Here is an 18,596-nt window from a genome sequence, read left to right as displayed (position 1 = left end):
GGGTGGGAACGGGGTGGGGGGGTTCCGTGGTCACGTCTTCTCGTGGGAAGGGCAGGAGGCTCTCACCCTCTCTCCGTCTGCCCTGGCCCCCACTATAAACTCGGTTTCCGGAGGTTCGCAGCACTTTTGACCTCATGGCGCGCTGTGATCTGGGTCCCGGCCACTGTCTCCAGCGCGCCTTGTGTAAGTGCGTCCTGTCGTAGGAGCCTTGGGACTTTGTCAAAGCAAGAAAAGCAAAGGCTGCTCTGCTGCCCACCGGCAGGATGTCAGCTGGATCAGTGGGGGCACACCTATCCAACCAGACGCCGAATAGTCGCGTCCTTCTTCAATCCGTCCTCAGAAGCCTGCGCGTCTCTCCCGTCCCCGCCCCCATCAGCCTCAAGCGCTGGGTAGAAACAGGACAGAAACACATTACACATCACACAGGCACCTTGAGAAGCACCGATACACTCAGCGTGTGGACCTCACGGAGATGTGTCTCTCCCACCGTCTTGACCCTGAAATGTGGGCATGTCACGGACTCCGATAGGAAATGCCGGTAAACGCACGGAGCTTCTCACCAGCTTTCAGAAACTGGCTTGTTCGGGTCTATAAGGCCCAAGAGGCAGAAGCGATAGCTCTTTGCTTCCCAGTGGAGCTGCTGTATATGCGGATTCCTTACAGCACAGAACTCAGTGTATCTGTCCTCCAGGGTGTAAGGTGCCCTCGGTTTTCTTTACGTTTTCCCTCTTGCCACTCGGCCTGGCCGTGCAGACCTTCCCAGTGTCATTTTGAGTTGTCATCCTCCTTCCGGACAGGTACAAACATTATGAAAGTATTTTATGGCTTCCTGTGTGGAAAGGGACTCTCCGTCCCACGAGCTTATTGGTGTGTTGAAGTCTGTTCACTTGGCCCACCTTTCTGTCCACCTGAGCCGCTGTCAGCACAGCCCAGCCTCTGACTCTGTGTTCCCTCCCATCTCTACTGGGTCCTTGTGAATCAGGGGGCCTCCCGGAGCCACGCAGAGGCCCACAGACCACATGGGAGGGTGCTTGGGGGCTCCGTTCTGTTGGGTCCCTCCTGAGGGCTGTCGGTGTGGCCTCCATCCCACAAAGGGTTTGTCGCTGCATCCCCAGGATATGTATCATGGGAGTCTGGTCCCACGAATGAAGTTAGTCTAGGGGAACGGCATCGGAGGCATGTGAATTTGCAGTCCTGGAAACCACAGCCTTGGTATCGGAAACCATATTCAAGTATTTTGAGAATTTGCAACTCAATCAGCCCCTGCGACAGACGGACGTTGTTATTGTTGTCCTTTCTCTAATAAATGAGGGCTGTGTCTCAACCATGACGGGATCTGCTCTCCCTAGCCCCAGTTACTCTGACTTAAGTATTTAGGGAAATGTGTTCAGGAGGGTAACATTTGGTTCTTAACGGCATCCCTGGAGGGTAATCCGTGTAGATGTGCCATCATGTGAGGAGAGTTTACTCCTCACTTATGTCGCTTATGGACTAAAGGTAGCACAGTGCCTTCTTCCCAAATCGCTGACCCAGGACACAAGACCTCTGTAGCTCTTCTGGACACAGAAGACTCATGGGAAGAAAGGGAGGACGTGGTGTCTCAGATCTTTGAAGGTCATGCAGTGAGCAATCTGCTGTCTTTTTCTTTAAAGAAAAAAGCACATTAGTAACCATTTATAATAAATACTCTTAAAAAATAGGGTAGATGACTAAGTATATTATTTTTAATGGAAAAATATCACATGCTCCCTGCAAAACATTCAGAAAGTATGCAAGAATATATTTAAAAACCTCATAATCCCAGTGACTAAACATAATGTAACATTTGGGGGTGTGTATTTCCACTTTTTTTTTCTCTATGCATAAATTGTGTGTGTGTGTGTGTTTCAAAAAAAAACAAACACGAGTAAGCTCACACTTCGCATATAATGGAACCAGAACTTTGGAGATAATGAATATCTTTCAGAGTCGATCAGTGTAGACTGTGTTACCATTTTATACAGCTTTATTAAGATATAATTCATGAACCACGCAATGCACCCATGTGAAGTGTACAATTCGAAGGCTTTTAGTATATTCACGGATCTGTGCGACCATCACCACCGTCAATTCTAGAACATTTTCATCAACCCGAAAAGAAACTCAGGCTGTAGCTCACATCTCCGCTACCCCCGTCCTCCCCACCTCCCAGCCTCCTCTCCTCAGCCCTGGGCAACCAGCAATGTACTTTCCATCTCTATCTATGGCTTTTCCTGTTCTGGAAGTTTATTTGAATGGGATTATATAACATGTGGTCTTGGGGGCCTGGTTTCTTGTACTCAGCATAATGTTTCAAGGTTCACCCATGCTGTATCACGTGTTAGTACTTTATTCCTTTTTATGGCTGAATAATATCCTGTTATGAGGAAATGCCCGTTTTGTTTATCCATTTGCCAATTGATGGATAATTGCGTTGTTTTCACTTTGAGGCTCTGATGAACAATGCCCCTGCGACCATGGGCGTGACCGTCTCTGTGGGGGGTGGGGGGGGCACGCTTCCCTTCTCCCAGGTGAGGCTGCCCGCCGTGCAGGTGCTGCGTCCAGCGGTGGCTCTGTCTTTAATCATTAGCAGAACTGCTAGACTCTTTTCCAAGGCAGCTGCCCAGTTCACGTTCTCGCCAGAGTATGAGGGTTCTGATTTCTGCACATCCTTTCTATTCATTTTATTTATTAAAAAAAATTTTTTTTTGACATTTTACTTTATTTTTTGAGAGACAGAACGCGAGCAGGGGAGGGGCAGAGAGAAGGGGAGACAGACAATATGAAGCAGGCTCCAGGCTCTGAGCCGTCGACACAGAGCCCGACGCGGGGCTCGAACTCATAGACCGTGAGATCATGAGCCGAACCGAAGCCAGACGCTTCACTGCCTGAGCCACCGGGCACCCCATTCTGCACATCCTTATCAACACCTGTCACTACCCGCTTGTTTGAGTCTCATTATCCCAGGGGGTGTGAAGGGGTTCGGTCCCGATTCCGAGAGCAGGACGGTGTTCTTGGATGTCGAGGAACATCTTGGCTTGCGCGCTAAGACTTTATTGGTGAGGTGTCACCCCCGCAAGAGTGGGGGATAGAAGCGAGTACACACATCCAGGGGCCACACGGGCGTCCTCTGCTCTGCGGGACCGGTCCTGTGGGGGAAGAAGTGTGGCTGTTCGCTCTCTGCTCCTGTCTCCAGCGGGCCCAGGTTTGCTCCAGCGTTGTTCACCCCTCGGCTCTCCTTGTTCTAATACTCCGCGCCCCGGTGCCCCTGCCTGTGCGGGAAGGTCACTCAGACCCTCCTCTGTCCCCCCCCCGCAAGCAGGAAACAAATCTCCCATGCGAAAGGTGCCCTCCCTGTCCCAGGAGGTGAAGAGGCACCCTTATGACCAGCGATGGGAGATTTAGGGCCGAGAAGGCTGTATAGACAACCCTTGTTACTTTCTACTAATTTACTCCCCAGCCCAAATCTGTTTAGAATCCCTCACTACCACCGGAAGCTCCCAAAGTTAAGCTTTTCTGGTCTCGTCAATTCCTCACGGATCCGTTGTCTCTTTGTCTCAAAAGCGGAAAAACTGCCCGCCTCGGTCGTTTCTCTCGGTCTCAATTTCATTCGCGGGCCACCGCGAGCACGTACTAAAACACTGGTTTTCTGTCCTGTCGATCTGTCTCACATAAATTTAATTATTACTCCAGGGGCAAGACCTCGAAGGATAGAGAAGGATGCTTCCGTCCTTCCCAGACCACCTTCTTGGCTGCGGCAGGTTACGGACGCATCCATCAGAGACCATCCGTAGGGCGGCCGAAGCCATTGGACGAGGGACCAAGGCAGAGTGTGTAGGATGAGAAACCAGATGAGCCTCCGACGGCCCTGGGAAGGGAGAGGAGGAAAAGAGGCGGCAAAGCATGCAGGGGGGGGAGGTCCAAAGGGGCGGGAAGAAGATATGAGCTCCAGGAAGGAGGGCCAGCCGTGGCAAAGAAGGCAGGCCACTCCTGACTGCCCCACGGAAGTGTGCGGCGATGTGGGGCCGCTGGGAACCCCGAGGAGAGCTGGAGCCCAGGAAGGTGACGCAGCAAGTGTAGACAAGATGACGAGAGACTGGGAGCCGCACAAGAACGTGAGGCGGAGGGAGCTTTCTTCTGTTTCAAAAAATGGGGAAGACGGGAGCAAATTTAAATGCTGCTGGAAGGTTCCAGCAGAGAGACGGATAAAGGGGAAGGACGTGGGGGAAGAGTCCTGCGGAGGCTGGGTAGGCATTTCCTGTAATTACCCAGAGGCCACCTGTAGGGTAGAAAGGACTGGAGTCCTGGGTGGGCTGCAGGGCATCACCCTCTGGCAGTTCCAGTTTTTGCCTGAGGAGGAGGAGGAGGAGGAGGAGGAGGAGGAGGAGGAGGAGGAGTGGTTCAAGGGAGGGAGGGGTTGGTTCGAAGAGACTGCAGTCTGGGTTTCAGTGTGGACGGCCTGGCTGAGGTTTCTGCCGGGATCCCGCAGGGGCCTCGGGGTGGTGTGACTATTGTGAGCCACACCCTGGGCCGGCGGGGAAGAGAAGGCCCGCCCTCTAAGGCATCTGGAACTGGCCTCTTCTGGGACAAAGTGGCAAGGAAGTCCCGGACCCTGACTAGTGGTTGAAGGGGGCCCTGGGGCCCAAGCAGGGCGGAAGGAAGTAGGGCTGGGGCGGGGGGGGTGGGGGGGGTGGGGGGGGTGGGGAGTGCAGCAGGGAAGGTGGGGGGCCGCCTCTCCTGAAGGTTGGCTCCACCCCGGCGGGGTCATCGTTCTGCCCACTGATGGAAACCAAGCAGTCACAAATTTGTTACTGGAGGTGGCACCTGGTGTGGAAGAGGCCACGGGAAGCTTTATGAATGCGTGGTTTCAGAGGGAGACAGCAGCTGCAGACGATGACAACGTCTGTGCCGTGGCCCCAGGATTGGGTGGCTGCGGTGGTGTGGAGTGAGTCACTGGGGCCGGCGAGGCCGGGGCGCAGAGAGGCCGGGGTTTGAATAGGTCATGTTTATGGAGGACGAAGTTGCTTAAGCCAGTGGCACACCTGCCATGTGAAGGTGGGCCGTGTGGCTGGGGCCTGAGGTCCTGGGGAGCGAAGGCAGTTGCCCGGGAGGGCGGAACACGGCCGTGGCACACCCGTGGCACACCCGTGGCACACCCGTGGCACACCCGTGGCACACCGGCGTGCCGGGCTGGCTAGCGTCCCCCCGCATCCTGTCCCTTCTGGGACCACAGAATACACCCTTGTTTGGAAATTTGGTCCTTGTGCAGGTGACTGGTCAAGATGAGCTCATCTTGGACCTACTGGAGTAGGTTTGGCTCTTAATCCAACAGGCCCGATGTCCTTAGAAGGAGAGGGGAGCCACAGAGGAGACACGGGAGAAGGCCACGAAGCCACAGAGACGGAGGTCACAGGGATGCGGCTCCCAGCCCCGGGGAGGCCGAGGGCTGCCAGGAGCAGGAGGGGCAAGGACAGTCCTGCCCCCAGAGGCTGCGGAGGCGCGAGCGTGCCCACACCTTGACCGTGGGCCGTCCTGGCCGGCGGGCCTGGGAGGGATTGGAGGTCTCTGCTGAGCCCCCCCCCCCCCATGCGGGGCTTTCCCAGCTGCAGGGGGCTGGCAGGAGGGGAGGCACCCTCACTCGGGGTGGGGGTGTGGCTACAGGGCAGGGGTCCCGGGAGAGCGGGCTGGCGCGGGTGGGATTCCCGCGGGGGATGGTCCGGAGGAGGAAGCACGGCCGGGTGGCGGGGACGGAGGCGTGTGCGGGGCGTGTGCGAGCTCGCGAGCTCATCCGTCGTGCCTCACGGCCCTGTTTTCTGTTTTCCTTGGTTACCATCCAAAATGCAAACGCCCGATATCACCTCTGTTGTTTAGTCCTCGCACACACCTGCCAGACCGTCATCGGGGACGTCAAGTGAAGCAACGGGGTCCCGAATGAAACTTGCTCAGAGCTACCGCGCACTGTGAGTGGCAGAGCGGGGTTCAAATCCAGGTCCTTCCGAGTCGCGAGCGGCTGCTCCCCCGACCCCTCGACCTGCCCCTCCACCTCCAGCCCCCTCCCCTTCCCCCCCCCCCGCCCCCCACCGCTGTCATTCACAACCCCTCTCGGGGCCTCTGCTGTATATGCCGTGCTGGGCACACTGGGGGCTCAGCCCCTGCACGTGACCTGGAGGAACCCACAGGAGAGAACGGCATTGTGTGACTTTCCCAGGGGCCGCGGTGGCAGGTTGTCCCCAACTTAGTGGCTTCAAATAACAGAGATGTGTTATCTTAATGTTCTGGAGGTCGGACGCGGGAAATGGGTGTCAGTGAGTGGAAATCAAGGTGTCCCCGCGTGTGGCTCCTTCCGGAGGCTCCACGGGAGAATCCATTTCCCTGCCTTTCCCACTTCTGGAGACCACCTACTGTTCTTGGCTCTCCGCCCCTTCCAAGTGTCAGTCCAGCCTCTGCCTCCCGCCTTACGTCTCCTTGTCTGACTCTGCTCCCCCAGCCTCAGTCCCGTCTCGGGACCCTCGCACCCACATAGGACCCACCGGACGATCGCCCGGTCTCGAGACCTCCGAGATCCTTAATGACATGTGCAAAGGCCCGTTGCCGTGGAAGGTGACACAGGCTCTGGGGTTGGAATGTGAACAGAAGGGTAGAGGCTGTTGCTCCCCGTGCCCGAGGGGAGGACAGAGTTTCCAGGCACCGCGGCAGGCTTTCTCACGGAGTTTCACGCAGAATGCTAGGGAACAGAGGTGCGACGATGAGAAAAAGCTCCTCAGGAGGTGGGATGTTTGCACTGGGTCTGGAAGGACGAGTCTGTGCTGAGGAGAAGCGGAAACACGGCAGGAGGCAGAGGGAATAATGCACAGTGGTGCGACGTGCCAGAACTTTCCGGGCAGGGCTGAGCGTGCTGGGAGCGCGCCTGGAGAATTTGGGAGAGATGAGCTGGGCCACGTCCTGCGGGAGGGACAGGCTGAGAAGCTTGGCCTTTATCCTGTGGGTTCGTGTCTCCAAACCTTGTTCGGTCGTGTGTTCCTTTTGGCTGAGCCGATCTTAGCTTGCACGCCCAAGTATATTGGTGTGTTTATGAATTACCCGGGCATCGCTGTGCTGGTATCTTGTGTATGTCGTAACACGCGTAAGGCAGAGAAACCTAACAGAGCGCCTGAACCTTGGCTGGCTGCCTGGCCACCAGGTAGAGACCGCAGTGCTCAGGCTCCCTTCCAGCAAGGTGTGGTCCCATGCCTGAACTTGGGCTGATAGGATGTGCACGGACGTGCCACGGGCAACTCCCGGCCCGTGTCTCTAAACACAAACCGGTTTCCTGGATTCTCTTTGTTCCTGCAGCTGGGAACATAGAGAAGTGAGCCAGCTTCTACTATGCGGGCAAGATGATACGGGGCCCTAGGGCCCTGGGGTGACCGGGGAAGTCAACCCACTCACCTCCAGGTGGCTGGGGGAGGCAGGGCTCAGCTCCCGTCTGAGTCACCTTGTTTTTGGACTCCTATATAGCGGTTCTGTTTACCCCTAATACACATGAGGGGTTCACGTTTAAGCTCAAGCTGTTTTATTTTATTTTATTTTATTTTATTTTATTTTATTTTATTTTATTTTATTTTTTATTTTGAGAGAGAGAGAGAGAGCAAGGGAGAAGGGCAAAGAGAAAGAGAGAGAAAGAGAGAGAGCGAATATCCCAAGCAGGCTCTGTGCTCAGCACGGAGCCCAGTGTGGGACCCCAGCCCATGACCCTGGGATCTAGACCTGAGCCGAAATTAAGAGTCGGACGTTCAACCGACTGAGGCCCCCGGGCGCCCTAGTTTTTTTGTTTTGTTTTTTTTTCATACTTCTCCCTGATAGACAATAAGGCTGTGCATGCAAGAAAATATTTTCATGGTGACTTCCCCTTCCTCATAGAGAATCATAAAGATTTTGTTAGACTTACATAGAGCATAAGCCGTATCTCCGTTAAGACGGCCTCTAGGCCAGCTCTGGGCTTCGGCGGGGAAGCGGGCCACAGAGTGACGGTGGCTCGAGTTGGTAGGGTGGGAGGGGGCTTTGATCTGGGGGCTCTGGGGTGGAGAGTGGTGGCTGGCCGTGCCTTCTGTCCCCTCAGTCCCCGGGACGAAGGGTGCCTTGCTGGCAGGGGCTGAGCCCCGCTGGGATGGGCCCTGTGGCCTGACGGAGCACAGAGCCCACGTCCCCCCTGCGTGGCCCTTCAGGCCCGGGACCTGTCAGGGAGAAACAGCTTATCAAGCAGCTTATCGTGTCTTGTACTTGGCTGAGCCCAGGAGACGGGGGTGGGGACAGAGAAGCCAGTTCTCAGAACAGAAGGTGGAAAGCCCTGGCTGGACCTGGCTGGAAAGACCTTCGGAAGGGAGCCGAGGGCTGTAGGCTGGGGCCAGTGGCTCCTGCAGGACTGGGGGATGTTTGTCACTTCCCCTGGTTTGTTGGTTTTTATCCCTTGTCAGCTTCCCTGCGGTTGTTGGCAACAAAACTTTCGAGACGAAAAAGGGGCATTCGTTGTGTGCCCTTGTTCAAGGTTGACAGGAGACAGGGAGGGAGAGGAAACCACTGCTGTTTGGCAACCAGGCTTGGGGTGGGGTGGAGGGACCCGGGGACAGGACCCTAAGGGACAAAGTGCATGATGGCAGCAGAGAGAGGGCAGAGGGCTGGGGACCCGGCAGTTGCCTGAAGGCACAGGTGCCCGGAACCCCTCAGAGACGGCTGACGGGCAAAGAGATTGTGGCGTGTGCACGCAGAGCCGTATAGCTCGGCCGCAAATGAGAACGAAGCGCGTCCACCGGGACAGCGTGGGTGGACCTCGAGGGCACTGTGCACGACAGAAGCCAGTCTCAGAGACACTAGCACTGAGCACGTCACTCCGTCACAGGTCCCTAGAGGCACCGAGTTCACAGGGACGGAAAGCAGAAGGGTGGGCACTGGGGGTGGGGGGAGGGGGACGGGGGTTAGTGTTGAACGGGGACAGAGTTACAATCCGGGATGACAGAAAGTTCTGGAGATGGGCGGCGGCGGTGGTTATACAACTAGTGAGTGTACAGATAACCGCACAATGGTGTCCTTACAACGGTTAAGGTGGTAAATTGCATGTTTTGTGGGTTTTGCCCCAACTAAAAACTGTGAGAGAGGGGCGCCTGGGTGGCTCAGTCGGTTGGGCGTCCGACTTCGGCTCAGGTCGTGACCTCGCGGCTCGTGAGTTCAAGCCCCTCGTCGGGCTCTGTGCTGACGGCTCGGAGCCTGGAGCCTCCTTCGGATTCTGTGTCTCCCTCTCTCTCTGCCCCTCCCCTGCTCATGCTCTGTCACTCTCTCTCTCTCTCAAATAAATAAACACTAAATAAAAAAATTAAAAAACAAACAAAAAAACTGTGAGAGGAAAGACGGAAAGAGGTAGAAATGACCGTGGCCTGGTTCTCCCGTGTGCGCGTGGTCACGTCGGGCCTGTGTCCCGCGGCCCCGGGCTGGTGAGCCAAAGCAGAGAAGAGAGAGACCCGGGAGGAAGAGGGGCCTGTCGCCTGGTGCCATGCCGTCCGTGTCCTCCGCAGCCGGGGACCGCAGCAGCGTCAGAGATGACAGAAGGCCTTTGTCAGGCTTCTTTCTCTCTTTCAAGTGTCTTTTCTGAATATTCACTGTCCTTTCCCCCACGCGCTCCCCACACTTGACTTCTAGTGTCACTTATCTCTGCACACTGAATAGTCACAGTTGCTAAAAGGCGCGAGCTGCATGACAAGAACGTTCTTGGATGACCTGGGGTTTCCGCGGCTCCCTCGGGTCGTCCGCTAGGTTGGGCTCTTTCAGGAAGATTCCTCTGGGGTGGTCGTCATCCTCTGCCCCCTGGACCCATCTCTGCCCTGCCCGGCCACCGCCTGGCCGCTGCGTGTCCTGTGCCCGCTGTGGGAGACTGCTTTGGGGAGGAGGCTTGCCCTCCGGAGGCCCCTCCAGCCCCCCTCCCAGCTGCATCGACCCCACGGTGGGCATGACCTTCCCCTTGGTTCGTCTGTAGACACCCGGCTGTGCCTGATTTGTTCCCTTCCCCGTGGCCTCCTCCCTAAGTAGTCCTCACCAAGTCTTTCCTTAACAATCCAGGGGAGTTCGATCTCCCACTCGGGCCTGGTGGAATCACTGTTACCTCCTCTTGTGCTTCTCCCAGCAAGAAGCTTCCAGAAATTTCTGAGGACAGCAAGCCCGGTGGCCATTCACGAGGTTATCGGAAAGACACCGAAGGTTCTGAAAATGCCCCCAGGGCCTAGTGGCGTTGCCGCTGCCGTGGGAGTGTGGGCTTCCCTGGAGAGCCGGGCGACGCGGCCACTGCATTGAGTATCACTAGAGGCCGTCACCGTGAGTGAGGGGCTTAGGACGCACTGAATCTGAGCCATCCACGGATATTGGGAAAACTCTGGGCCTGATAAAAGCCGCATTTGTCTTGTTACTGCGCTGGTATTAGTAGGTACGGTGGGATTGTGGAGAGTAGAACTGATAGAAATCAAGGTACCAGTGGGGCCACACTAGCTCCAAAGACTTTTAGTGGAGAATCCGTCCTTGCCTGTCTGGGTTCTGGCCAGCCACCTCTCGCAGCCCCCTCCCTCCAGTCTCTGTCCTGGTCGTCACATGCCCGTCTCCCGTCTGGTGTGTTCCTTCCATGTTTCTCCCCTCTTCTCATAACACACGGGTCCCACTCCAGCAGGACCTCATATTTATTTTATTTCTTTTTAGGTTTATTTATTTATTTATTTATTTTAGTTTTTTTTAATGTTTATTTATTTTTGAGGCAGAGAGAGACAGAGCATGGACGGGGGAGGGGCAGAGAGAGGGGGAGACACAGAATCTGAAACAGGCTCCGGGCTCCGAGCTGTCAGCACAGAGCCCGACGTGGCGCTCGAACTTACAGACCATGTGATCGTGACCTGAGCCGAAGTCGGAAGCTCAACCGACTGAGCCACCCCACTATTCATTTATTTTAAGGGACAGAGAGCACGTGAGCAGGGGAGAGCAGAGAGAGAGGGAGGGAGAGAAAGAGAGAATCCCAACAGGCTTTGTGCTGTCAGCGCAGAGCCCGACCTGGGGCTGGAACTCACGAACCATGAGGTCGCAACCTGAGCCGTTATCAAGAGTCGGACACTCCACCGACGGACCCACCCGCGTGCCCCAGGACCTCGTCTTTATTAATTCCACCTGCAACAACCCTATTTCCAGAGAAGGTCGCGTTCACGGGTCCCGGGGGTTAGGACTTGAACACATCCTCTAGGGGACACAATTCAACCCTTCAGAGTACCGCTTGGTTGAAAGCAGGGATCTCAGGCAGACCCAGCTGTAACCAGAAGGTCACGTACGCAAGTCAGAAGAAGCAAAAATAAGAAAATAAAAATGACCTATGGTTCCCAGACTCGGAGATGATCGTGGTATGTGCACACGACCAGATCTTTTACTCGTGTAATTACACTTGTCAGCCTGTGGACAAGTATCATTAGGATTGTACTGTACCTAATGCTTTGTTGCTTTGCCACTTTCCTCTTGCCCCCGACGGTTCGATAATCCAGGGTAAACATCAACCTGGGGTAAGAAACATTTGGCCACCGCGATGTTTACTGGCTACACGGGGTGTGTGTGTGTGTGTGTGTGTGTGTGTGTGTGTGCGCGCGCGTGCGCGCGACAAATTTCTTAGCCTATCCTATCAGTGGACACTCACAGATAGCCTCCTATTTTTCATCATCAGAAACAAAGCTTCAACAAATACCTTCATAGCTAAATACGTACGCACATCTTTCTTCTTTCGCCTTAGGAGAAACTTCAGCACTGTCTTTTGAAGTTCATCCTCTGTGCCTCATGGGTCACGTGGCTCCTGTTCTGCTTTTCATTCACAATCATTTCCTGTTTCCCTATTTTTTTTTTTTTTGTTTTAAATCAGAGCTGAGCTTAAATCTGTGGTTGAACAAGAAACCCTTAAATTGGTTATAATCTGAAATATTTACTGGCACTTTGAAGACAAAACAGTGTATAAAGTTCATTAATGAACGGGATAGCTGTGTTTCATCAGTGCAAGATTTCGCTTCTGTTGCTCTGTATGCAATTTTGCGGTATGACAAACAATTGTATCTAGCTAATGGAATTCTTTTCCCTTTTTGCAAGAAGTAGAATTTCATGAATTGTAATTTATTAATTATTATTAAGTATTGGACTAATTTCCTTTTTGCTGCAAGGTATTGGGATGTAAAATTTCTACATATTAAGAGTTGAGAAAAGAGATTAGCCTCCCCCTTCCCCACACTCAGGGCCACACCCACTGAAAACAGAGCCACTAGGTATTTGGGTGCGGGGGTGCCCTGTGACCTCACCGCAGATGACCCCGACCTCTAAAGGAGACAGGACTGCCTTCAGAGTGACCTGGGCTATGCCTGGGCTCGGTGTCAGTTTACTCACGTGACCCACTCAGCAGCAAAAAACAATAAAATGTTTTGCAACCAAATGTGCATGGCTAAGATCCCTGCAAGGTTTTGCATCTGGTGAGAACAGAGTGAGATGGAAAGCTTCCTCTGATTTTCTGAGTTTGCCTGATCTGCTCAGGATTTCTGGTTTTTCTCCTGATTGGGGGCAATTAAGTACAGGATATGTGCAGGGGCTGTGTGTTTGCACGCCAACTGCAGGGTGTGTGGTGTGAGTCGAGAAAAGTGTCTTCTGTCCTGAGCCCTGCCGTGTGTATTTTGAAGCTCTGTTATTAGGTGCATATGCCTTTATGATTGTTACAGCTTGATGATAAATAGACTCTTATTATTATGAAATGTTCCCCTTTTTCTGGTGATTCTCTGCTCCCTCCGCATCTTTGAGATGATGTCAGTACAGGGACTGTAGCCTTACCCATCGTGTCTGGGCCTTCTCCACCTTTTTGTTTCCGGCCTATCTGTGTGTTCACATTTAAAACACATCTTTTGTACTCAGCTTATCATTGGGTCTCCCTTTTTAAAATCCACTCTGCAGGTCTCTGCCTTTTCTTTGGGGAGTTTAATCCTCTATATTTATTGTAATTATTGATACGACTTGTGATCTATCATTTTGCTATTTGCCGTGTGTTTGTTTTTCTTAATTTTTTTTTAGCTGGTATTGTTCCTCTCTTCTTCCTTTCTTGTCTTTAGAGTTGCTTGATTTTTAGCATTCCATTTTATTTTTAATTTTTTAATTCTTTATTTTTTTGAAGTTTATTTATTTATTTTGAGAGAGAGAGAGAGTACAAGCAGGGGAGGAGCAGAGAGAGAGGGAAGAGAGAGAATCCCAAGTAGCCTCCATGCTCAACACAGAGCCCAAAGTGGGGCTGGATACCACGAATTGTGAGGTCATGACCTGAGCTGAAATCAAATGTTGGATGCTTAACCGACTGTGCCACCCAGGCACCCCTATACCACATCTTCTTAATCCATTCATGAGTCAATGGACACTCGGGCTGTTTCTATAGTTTCGCTCTTGTAAACAATGCTGCTATAAACATTGGGGTGCATGTACCCCTTTGAATTAGTGTTTTTGCATTTTTGGGGTAATAATTTTTGTACTCCTCCATGGTGGATTTATTACTATTAACAAAAAAATCCCAGGGAAATTTATTAATTTTAATATCATAAGAACTTGAAAATAATGGAAAAGAGGTTTTTTACTGATTTTTTTAAATGAACACTCTTTTCAAAAAAAATTTTTTTTAATGTTTATTTATTTTTGAGAGAGACAGAGAGAGAGAGTGAGCAGGGGAGGGGTAGAGAAGGAGACACAGAATCCAAAGCAGGCTCCAGGCTCTGAGCTGTCAGCACAGAACCTGACACGGGGCTCGAACCCACGAACGGCAAGATCATGACCTGAGCCCGAAGTCGGATGCTTGACCGACTGAGCCACCCAGGCGCCCCAAATGAACACTCACAAGTGCACGAGAGGGTTGATGGTCTGATGCATTAAAGGTATTCAGGCAAACAAAATTGGAGAGCAGCGATCGCACTTTTGAGAATCACTTTTGACCTCGATAATTTTTCTTTCCACTGTGAACATGCAGGTTTGTAAATAAACACAGGTAACAAATTTTGTTCTGAAGCCAGGCATACACACGCCTTTGATGCATTAGCAAGGTGTGAGGATACGGTTCCCATTGTAGAAGTTACGCCTAACACAAAACCCAGCGAGTACCAGCCGATGGCGTCAGGATAGAGGCATCAGAGGCATGAGAACGATAGGCCAGCTTCTAGGAAAGCTGTTCATGATGCAGCAGAGGGAGAGGACAGTTGTCTCGAGAAGAAATATGGTAGATGGGCTTCCCATGAGAGGGCACAACCCCTCCAGGCAGAGAAGGCAGAACTGGTTTGAGTCCTTGCAACGCGGAGCAGATTTGAATCTTCCGGAAGCACCTCTCTGTCAAGGGTCTTCTCCAGACTCCTGCTCTCAGGGCAGCTCAGCCCCCACTGCGGGGTTGGGGGGGGGGTTGAGGGGGGCGGGGGACTCCCACTGCGCCCACCTGTCCCGCCCCCGCCTCTGCCGAATTAACCGCAGTAGTTGACTCTACTTGCCTCTGTTTTCGACTTCCCCATTCAGCGTTTCTCCGCACTTGAGAGTTGGGGTGGGGGCTGTGGAAACTCTCTCTCTCCTTGAGACACCTCATTCCTCCAGTACCCTCTTTTTCACTTGTACCTTCAAAATCTCCCTGGGGCGCCTGGGTGGCTCAGTCGGTTGAGCGTCCGACTTCGCTCAGGTCACGATCTCACGGTCCGTGAGTTCGAGCCCCGCATCAGGCTCTGTGCTGACAGCTCAGAGCCTGGAGCCTGCTTCAGATTCTGTGTCTCCCTCTCTCTCTGGCCCTCCCCCCGTTCATGCTCTGTCTCTCTCTGTCTCAAAAATAAATAAATGTTAAAAAAAATTTTTTTTTTAAAAATCTCCCTTTCTGCTGGCTCCTCCGTTTCAAATCCCCTTTAATATAAAGAAATGTGGTGAAGGCTTCTTCCAGAAACTTTTCACGATTTCCTTCCCAGGCGTGAACATGCGGCCAGTTATGTTAATTTCAATCAGTCTACATAGGAGGGATAAAATGAGGTCCTCTCAAAAAAAAAAAAAAAAAAACCTACTCCGATGCCATGCATACAGAAAGCATTTAATAATTGCTTCATATTGCCGTTGTGGATAATATACATCTTTTGACAGCAGTTGCTTTCTTGTGGCATTGAAAAGGCAAAAGAGTAGGAAATACAAGATTTTCACCAAATATCTATCAAGTCCCATCTAATGCCTTCCCTGTCAAGCTGTAACGTGAGCGCAGATTCCCAGGGGATCCCGCTATAGTGCAGATTCTGATGCCTGGGTCTGGGGTGGGGCCCAAGACCGTGCATTCCTCGCATGACCCCGGTGATGTTGGCCACAGACCCGGCAGTACCTTGCAGTGACCTGGGAACGGACATCCAGTTACTGGCACATTCAACCACTCGCCCTCTACTTGGGAACACTGAGAAGTTCCCGGGTGCTTGTTTATGGTGCCAGCCCGAATTTTCAACTCTTGGTGTGGAGTGACGCAACGTTTCGTGACTGTGTTTGTCACGTGCTTGCCTGGTGTTCAATGCGTAAGACCGACGATAGGAAATCATGTTCATAGAACATTATTACAGCTTGATTTTGTTGCTGACGATCCCCGCCCTCACCTGGCCAGTTGGGGGTCTGTGCGGGGGCCACTGTCTTAGACGGTTTCAGGAGTGTTGCGCCCTGGGACGCGGCATAACTGTTGTGTAACCACCAGCTCTAGGCCCTGGGTGCTATTTTGGAGCGTGAAAGTCGTATGACAGCTTATGCAGTGTGCTTGTTTATTTAAAATATTGCTACTTCCATAGATTTCTCTACCCGCCCCCCCCATCTCTCTAGAGAGAGAGAGATGGGTGGGGGAGAGAATCTCAGTTTCCACACTCAGCGTGGAGCCCGACACAGGGCGTGATCCCACAACCCTTGATCACAAACTGAGCTGAAATCAAGAGTCGGATGCTCAACGGACCGAGCCACCCGGGGGCCTAGATGTGAGATTCTTATAGAGGAAATGGGGTGATATATACAATTTAAAGTTCTCCTCACTTTCCCCATTTAACAGAGCAAGACAGAGGAAGATCTAGACTTATCTGTATTCAGTTGCTCCAATGGGCACATCCAAGAGTCATCGTTCGTGCGTTACTCTTACTTCCTAGAACATTCTACGTGTCCATGACTAAGGGGGTGCGTGTATGTGTGTGCATGCGCATTTCATCGTATTATTTATTCATTTTTTAAAAATGTATTTATTTTGAGAGACAGAGAGAGCAGAGGGGGGTCAGAGAGAGAGGGGGAGAGAGAGAATCCCAGGCAGGCTCCGTGCCGTCAGTGCAGAGCCCGAGGCGGGGTTCCAACTCACGAACCTCGAGATCATGAGCTGAGCCGAAACAGAGAGTCGGACGCTTAACCGGCTGAGCCACCCAGGCGCGCGTTTGATTTTACAGGCAGTGTGGTGTCAGGGCAGTTCGGCCTCTGACTCAGAGGTTCTGAGTTCCAGTTCTGACTCAGCCACTCATCGCATGAGCTGGAAGAAGTCATGATCTTCCCGGAACTTCGGCTTCCTCAAACATCTGGAGATGATCAAGAAATCCCGAGGTGACACCAAGGCGACTCCCAGCTCCAGGAGTCTGCTTCCCTCTCTCCTCCCTCCCTCTCTCCTCCCATGCCTAGCCTGGGATGTTGGAAGCATTTCTGCATCAACACCAGGAGAAAAGAAGGTAGAAATGGCTTCGAGGAACGAGACGTGTGACTTTAGACGACACTAACATATTGAAAGATTCTAAATAGGGTGAGAATTACTTTTTCGTCTTGTGCTTGAGCAGTAAACACTGTGTTGTTCGTGTTCGGAGGTCGACGCCCGCGGAGGTGGGTCTCTGCTGCATCACCCACTGCCCTCTCCTCTCACGGGCTGCGTGAAGCGTGTTAAACAGACGCGGGTCCCCGGAGGGGCCCCGCGCTCATGGGTGAGCCCCTTTGGGGAGGCGAGTGCGTCTGGCCCCCGGCTCTCGTGACAGCCCGTCTCCGTCTGGCCCTGTGCCCAGGGAAGGTGCGAATGGTCCCCCCAGGGTGGGGTGGGGGGTCCGGGGCAGGCTCCCCGCTCCCCAGCCCCCCGCGGCGCCTCCCTGCCCGCCTCCTGCAGCCCCACCGTCCACACGGCCTTCTCTCCAAAGAGAACGTAGCTGCGGAAGTCACAGCTCCTCTAACACAGCGAAGCAGATTGACTCCGTCCGGTGTGGCCACTTCATAGGCGCTGGATGGTTCCAGTCGGGGCTGGAGGACGGGCGTCTGGCGTGTGTCCCACAGGCGTGACCTCTCCTGCCCGCTCTGGTCCTGACCTGAATCTACTGCATCATCGGCTCAGCATTATCGATTGGTCCTGTGCTGTCTTTCCAAGCTGGGAGACCATCCAATTGGAGACAGGACAGCTTCCAGGAGTTTGGTCCCAGAGGTGCTTTTCTTGGGGACGCCAGCGGGCGGCAGAAAGGGGGTCTGCATCGTCACCCTTTTGCGTGATGGCCGGGGTGCTACATTTGGGGGTGGATGCGTACCCACAGCTTCTGTTCTCCCTCTCTCTCTCTCTCTCTCTCTCTTAAAGACAGGGGCATTTGGGTGGCTCAGTCGATTGAGCATCTGACTCTTGATTTCAACTCAGGTCGTGATTTCAGGGTCTTGAGATCAAGCCCCAAGTTGGACAACAGACTGAGAGTGGAGCCTGCTTGGGATTCTCTCTCTCTCTCTCTCTCTCTCTCTCTCTCTCTCTCTCTCCCTCCCCCTCTGCCTCTCTCTTCTGCTCGTGCATGCTCTCTCTTTATAATAATACTAATAAAAAAGATAAGGTAGCAAGTCTGTAAGTTGAAGTGCTTTAAAACGGGGCTGTTCAAACCTTGGTGTTCCTTCCCATCACCTGGGGACCTTGTCGACCTGCAGGGGTTCATCGGACAGGGCTGGGTGGGCTTGGGTTCTGCATTCTAGCAAGTTCCCAGGCAAAGCTGGTGTTGCTGGTCTGGGGACCACACTTCAAGTAGCAACCTTTTAGGAGAAACCTCATCATAATCCTTCACATTTTCTTTTCCATCGTCTTCTGCCGTGTGAACTTGAGCGCTATTTTGGTAAGCATAAACTCTTGAATAGAAATGTGCGTCCAGAAATACACATTGTGCTGTCTGCTCTCAGCTTTGTCTTTTTCCTGAATCTCTTTTCCTTCAGATGTGGGTAAACCAAGTTGGGAGAGGATAAAAAAAAACCCTTGCCTGTAATTTATTTCCTTGTGAAGTGGGAAGTCAGGACAGCCCATGACTCACGTAGCATAGGCTTATATATTGAAGGTAATCAAATGTTTGGGGCACCTCCTCTAGGCCAGACTCTGCGTCAGGCATCCAGGGGTGCAGATATACCCCAGCTCTTAATGAGCCCTCTTAGCAGAATCGTATTAAGAATAAAAGAAATGCTCACAAGCTAATAAATAGGATAGGGGTATGTCTAGTTTGCTACGTGCTATGATAGATTACTAGCCAAAAATTAAGATTTGATTTGTATTGATGAAAGGCATG

This window comes from Felis catus, chromosome A2 (assembly GCF_018350175.1).
Source record: "Felis catus isolate Fca126 chromosome A2, F.catus_Fca126_mat1.0, whole genome shotgun sequence".
Taxonomy (NCBI): domain Eukaryota; kingdom Metazoa; phylum Chordata; class Mammalia; order Carnivora; family Felidae; genus Felis; species Felis catus.
The sequence above is the reverse complement of the archived record's forward strand: the minus strand, read 5'-3'. Positions refer to the sequence as shown.